Source organism: Phocoena sinus, chromosome 4, assembly GCF_008692025.1.
Source record: "Phocoena sinus isolate mPhoSin1 chromosome 4, mPhoSin1.pri, whole genome shotgun sequence".
In the NCBI taxonomy this organism is placed as follows: domain Eukaryota; kingdom Metazoa; phylum Chordata; class Mammalia; order Artiodactyla; family Phocoenidae; genus Phocoena; species Phocoena sinus.
In genome coordinates, this window is record NC_045766.1 from 116,589,280 (window position 1) to 116,596,406 (window position 7,127).

Consider the following 7,127-nt stretch of genomic DNA (forward strand, 5'->3'; position numbering starts at 1 on the left):
GCTCTGAGAATTTTGTAGTGACTTCAACTTTTTATTAATTAAAAAATGTTTTCAGGGTATATGCCCAGTAGTGGGATTGCTGGGTCATGTGGTAGTTCTATTTTCAGTTTTTTAAGGAACCTCCACACTGTTCTTCATAGTGGCTGTATCAATTTACATTCCCACCAACAGTGCAAGAGAAAACCATAATTCAAAAAGAGTCATGTACCACAATGTTCATTGCAGCTCTATTTACAGTAGCCAGGACATGGAAGAAACCTAAGTGTCCATCGACAGATGAATAGATAAAGAAGATGTAGCACACATATACAATGGAACATTACTCAGCCATAAAAAGAAACAAAACTGAGTTATTTGTAGTGAGGTGGATGAACCTAGAGTCTGTCATACAGAGTGAAGTAAGTCAGAAAGAAAAAAACAAATACTGTATGCTAACACATATACATGGAATCTAAAACAAAAAATGGTTCTGAAAAACCTAGGGGCAGGACAGGAATAAAGACACAGACGTAGAGAATGGACTTGAGGAAACAGGGAGGGGGAAGGGTAAGCTGGGATGAAGTAAGAGAATGGCATTGACATATATACACTACCAAATGTAAAATAGATAGCTAGTGGGAAGCAGCCGCATAGCACAGGGAGATCAGCTCGGTGCTTTGCGTCCACCTAGAGGGGTGGGATAGGGAGGTTGGGAGGGAGATGCAAGAGGGAAGAGATATGGGGAAATATATACAGGTATAGCTGATTCACTTTGTTATACAGTGGAAACTAACACACTATTTTGAAGCAATTATACTCCGATAAAGATGTTTTTAAAAAATGCAGAATCTAGTTGTCTTCTATAAGGCAACATTAAAGAGATTTGTAAAAATAGAAAATGATTCTACTCTTTCATTACTATTTTTGGAAAATAATTTTTTTTTAAAACCAAAACGAAAAAAAAAAATATTTTCAAAGCCCCCATAAAGGTTTAAGAAACTATGAAAGTTCAAATGAATGTTTGTCCTCCAAAAAGCAACATTAGACAAAAAATCAAAAACCTGGAGAAAAGACATCAGGGCACAAAACTAAAATATGACAATTGAAGGTTGATTCTAAAGCCAGACTACCTGCTGAAATTCCAGCTCTAGCAACCTGTTAGCTGAGTAGTTAGGAAAAGTTTCTTTCAAGTGACAAATGGGGAGAATAATAGTACCTGCTTCAAAGACTTCTGTGTTCCTTTAGGTACAGCTATTAGAACAGTGCTGGGCACATAGGAAGTACTATATATGATAATGTTGATCATGATGACAGCAGTGACAACTTATAAACTTTTCTGTCATTAGTGCATTTTCTGAAAGCATCATCAGATTAGTTTGTCTGTATTTCTTTTATTGAGGTTCTTTGCACTTAAGCCAAAAGAGAAGTAGCTGCTTGTTTTCTGATATTCCTAATAAGATGAGACCTATTCCAGTGAAGCATTCTTTTTAGAAGAGTAGTTGAAATTCCCCAACGTGATGAGTCCTCCAGGGTAGAATAATGGTCTTCAACTTAAAATTGAAGTTAAAAAAAAAGAAATTTCAAAATATTAAAAGTACTATGATGATGTCTGAAAATTAAAATAATTGCAAAAGATAAAAACAGCCATTTCTAATATGGTAATTATTGTCTGAAATGAGTGCCAATTATAGGTCAGGGGAACCTACAAAATACTGCGTATTCTATTATATATTACCAATTTGGTTAAAGAGGGATGGCAGTATCTGTATGCATATTGTGCAAAGAGAACAAATATATTGCAAATATATTTCTATAGTTATATTACCTATTTTACTGCTGCATGTCTAATGAACAAGGGAATTCCACTCTTCATTATTAGCCTGCAAGACTGGCATTTGCTTTACAAGGGAATTGTCAATACAGGAAAGGGGAGAGCTCAGAAGTTATCCACTCTACTAATAGCTCATTTACCACTGGCACATGGATTTAAAAATTGCCCAGAATGGAATCAGAAGCCAGTAATACAGTGTTTTATATCTAGGCATGAGATATAAAATGGTCAATTAGCAGTGTCCTAATAAACAAATGTATTTTGAACAAGAAAGCATTTCAAATCCATTTTTGCTGTGTCCTAATGTTTCAAGCACTTTACCCAAATACTCTTACCATATAAGTACTCTCCCACTAGGATGGACTGGTCCAGGATATTTCAAAATATCGTTTTAAGGAGCACATTCTTGTTTCTCCCTAATCTTACAAGCTTTACTTTCAAAGACCTTTAACAACAGGTGCTAATAAGGTAGTTATCACAATTGGTTACTGTTTATATATATTTAACACTAAGTATTAGAGAATGTAGTGATGATAGATAGAATATGTTATCATCGTTATTTATTTTCCATTATCTTCTGGAGTGTCTGTTGCCTTTAGGAAATATTACTTGGCAAAAAGCACAATACTCTCCAGCACCACTTTTGCTGTGGTTTTCCAGAAATGCCAAATGCTACAAGCCTCCTGGGGATGAAGACAGTTTTGCAAACATGGATGAGGGCTTCATTTGGTGCCTTTTCACTTAACGGTCCTCAGCAGAACCAATTCTGCACTGATTATTTCTGACGCCATTCTATTTTGAAATGATTTCTCTAGCAAAATTTACGTTGGAAAAATCACAAACACAAGGAGAATGTTTTCTGTTCCCATAACCCATTATTTAACAGCATTTTCTCCAAGTGACAGTTATTTTTCCTTCTGGAATATTCTTCTTATGAAGAACTATTTTAGATATGTAGAGGTATTGTTTTACAAATAAATTATGACAGGGATTTCTGTGAAGATGCTAAGTAACTTATATGAGAACCACTGTTTGAGATTTTGCAGGAATTTCAGAATCCTACTTCGAAGAGAACGTTATGGCCAGGATCACTGTAGCTAAATGGGAACTAAAGCAATTACCTCCTACAGACAGCCTTTAAAAGAAACCACCTTTACTCAATTCTCCAGATACTTATGTAAAAAATGATGTTTGGCATTTGATTCTACTAGAAAACCCTCACCTTTCCTTCGGCTATTTGGTTATGTAGACTTGACCTTAGATATCACAGAAGAAATATAGACTTCAGGTAAATGAAACCAGATTAACACATGAACATCTAGTGTTTCCAATTCTAATGATTTCTTGGGCAACTAGAGCTTACTTCACTTTACTTCACTCTTGATAAGAAAAATAATCATCAGTGATATATTGATAAACTACCTTTAAAATCCTGTATCTGACAGTTTAAGGTAAAGTTTATGCTCTGGGAGTTCAAATTTTACTGCCTTTTTAATAATTTGTAAATTATGTTGACACTTTTAAGAAAAATGTCCATATTATCTAAGTCCAAATTTTACTGCTTTATTATTTCTATTATGTATTTTGAAAATGGAAGTCTTTTGACCTTAAATAACCAAGTAATAAAATAAAGTAGCAAAAGAAACTGAAAAGCCATGCATCTGACTCTTTATTTCAAACCATTAAAACTCAGAAAAAAATTGATGACTTAATTCATAACCAATAGAAAAATGAAAAAAATCCTTCTTTATACTGAAAGTGTATAGCTAGAGAATGAAAATGAGTAATTTCTGGTTGGTCAGGATAATGGGTAGTTATTATTGTACCGATATATTTAATAGCTTAACCCAGATGGCACTACCTTTCTTCGTCTGTTCTTTGTGAGAAATTACTTGGCTATTTACTACACTTATTTCCCCAAAGAGTGCTTATTATTCTGGGAACACTACTTTACAAACACTCTATCATAAAGAAAAATAGGAAAAGATAATGTCCTCCACCTTTGAAATCTCAATAACATTTTAATGTTAAAAATGATTTGCTTTTTCCTATATCAGTGGTAACACAAATACAGGCATATTTCAGAGGTATTGTGGGTTTGGATCCAGACCACTGCAATAAAGCGAATACTACAATAATGTGAGTCACACAAACTTTGTGGTTTCCTGGTGCGTATAAAAGTCATGTTTACACTATACTGAAGTCTATTAAGTACGCAATAGCATTATGTATAACAATGCACATACCTTAATTAAAAACACTTTATTAATAAAAAATGCTAACCATCATCTGAGCCTTCATAGAGTCTTAATCTTTTTGCTAGTGGAGGGTCTTGGCTTGATGCTGCTGCTGCTGACTGATCAGGGTGATGGTTGTTGAAGGCTGGGATGGCTGTGACAATTTCTTAAAATAACACAACAGTGGAGTCTGCTGCATCGATTGCCTCTTCCTTTCACGAGTGATTTCTCTGTAGCATATGCAATGCTGTTTGATAGCATTTTGCCCACAGTAGAACTTCTTTCAAAATTGGAGTCAACCCTCTTATACCCTGCAGCTTTATCAACTAAGTTTATGTAATATTCTAAATCCTTTGTTGTCATTTCAAGTATCTTCACAGCATCTTCACCAGCATCTTCCATCTCAAGAAATCACTTTTTTTTTTTGCTCACGCATAAAAAGCAACTCCTCATCCACTAAAGTTTAATCACGAGATGGCAGCTATTCAGTCACATCTTCAGACGCCACTTCTCATTCTAGTTCTCTTGCTATTCCTACCACATCTGCAGTTACTTTCTCCACTGAAGTCTTTAACCCCTCAAAGTCATCTATGAGAGTTGGAATTAACTTCTTCCAAACTCCTGTTTATGTTGATATTTGACCTCTTCCAATGAATCACAAATGTACTTAATGGCATGTAGAATGGTGAATCCTTTCCAAAAGGTTTTTCAATTTACTTCACTCAGATTCATCAGAAGAATCACTACCTATGGCAGCTATAGCTTTACAAAGTATATTTCTTAAATAATAAGACTTGAAAGTCAAAATCACTTCTTGGTGCATGGCTGCAGAATGGACGTTGTTTTAACAGGCGTGAAAACATTAATCTCATTGTACATGTCCATGAGAACTCTTGATGATCAGGGGCATTGTCAATGAGCAGTTATGTTTTGAGAGGAATCTTTTTTTTTTTTTTTTTTTTTTTTTTATGCGTTACGCGGGCCTCTCACTGTTGTGGCCTCTCCCGTTGCGGAGGACAGGCTCCGGACGCGCAGGCTCAGCGGCCATGGCTCACGGGCCCAGCCGCTCCGCGGCATGTGGGATCCTCCCAGACCGGGGCACGAACCCGTGTCCCCTGCATCGGCAGGCGGACTCTCAACCACTGCGCCACCAGGGAAGCCCGAGAGGAATCTTTTTATTATGAGCAGTAGGTTTTAACAGTGGGCTTAAAATACTTAGCAAACCATGTTGTAAACAGGTGTGCTGCCATCCACACCTTGTTATCTCATTGATAGAGGACAAGCAGAGTAGATTTAGCATAAGTCTTAAAGACTTTAAGAGTTTCAGAATGGTAAATGAGCACCAGCTTCAACTCAGAGTCTCAAGCTCCATTAGCCCCTAACAAGAGAGTCAGCCTGTCCTTTGAAGCATTGAAGTCAGGCATTGACTTCTCTCTGGCTAAGAAAGTCCTAGATGTGGCATCTTCTTCCAATAGAAGCCTGTTTCATCTACATTGAAAATCTGTTGTTTAGTGAAACTAGATATTCTGGAACACCTGATGCAGCTTCTACAACAGCACTTGCTGCTTCACCTTGCACTTTTATGTTACAGAGGCAACTTCTTTCCTTAAACCTCATGAACCAACCTCTGCTAGCTTCAAACGTTTCTTCTGCGGCTTCCTCACCTCTCTCAGCCTTCACAAAGTTGAAAAGAGTTAGGGTCTTGCCCTTGATTAGGCTTTGGCTTAAGGGAATGTTATGGCTGGTTTGGTCTTCTATCCAGACCACTAAAACTTCCTCTTTATCAGCAATAAGGCTGCTTCGCTTTCTTACCATTTGTGTATTCACTGGGGTAGCACTTTTAGTTTCCTTCAAGGACTTTTCCTTTGCATTCACAACTTGGCTAACTGTTTGGCACAAGAGACCAAGCTTTCAGCATAACTCAGCTTTCAACGTGCCCTCCTCACTAAGCTTAATCATCTCTAGCTTTGGATTTAAAAGTGAGAGACAGCACTTCCTTGCTCTTGAACACTTAGAAGCCATTGTAGGGTTGTTCATTGGCCTAATTTCAATATTGTTGTGTCTCAGGGAATAGGGGGGCCTGAGGAAAAGGAGAAAGACAGGGAACAGCCAGCTGGTGAAGCAGTCAGAACACGCGCAACTCTTATCAATTAAGTTCATCTTAAATAGGAGTGGTTGGCGATGCCCCTAAATAATTACAGTAATAACATCAGGGATCACTGAAAACAGATCACGATACACATATAATAATGAAGAAAAAGTTTGCAGTATTGTGAGAATAACCAAAATGTAATACAGAGACATGAAGTGAGCACATGCTGTTGGAAAAATGGTACCAATAGACTTTCTCAACACAGGGTTGCCACAAACCTTCAGTTTGTATAAGAAAACACGATTATTTGCAGTGTGTAATAAAGTGCAATAAGTGAAGTAGGTCTGTACTAAAAAATCCTATTTGACAGAAATCCAACAAGAAGCTGAAGTAACATGCCAGGCGTGTGGGAAAAACACTGTGGAAAACAGAAAAAAATGCAGTAACCCTTTACCCAATAAATTCCTAGCATTTTAACAGATGGCTTTGTTATTGGCACTCACACATTATTTCAACAATTACCATGCTGTCTGCCAATCATTGCTTACTAAAATTTGTACGGACAAAAATGATGCCCATTTCTGTGAAAATACAGTTGACCCTTGAACAACACAGGTTTGAACTGCATGAGTCCACTTATACATGGGTTTTTTTCAACAAATACATACTGCAGTATTATACAACCTAAGGTTGGTTGAATCGATGGATGTAAGACCACAGATATGGAGGTTAGTGCCCTTAACCCCCATGTTGCTCAAGAGTCCCCTGTATTGAGTTAAGAAGTTCAAAAGTATGATACCCTTATTAATATTACTTATTGCATATTAAGTCAAATGAATATAATACTAATCCTGAGAAATAGCCTCTTAAAATATCAAACTGCCTCGCCTGAATCTATTTCTGCTCTGTACTCTTATTCCACCAACTTGGCTCCCTGTACAAGTCTAATCTATGTTCAAGCTTATTTAAACATATGAAACATTTCAGA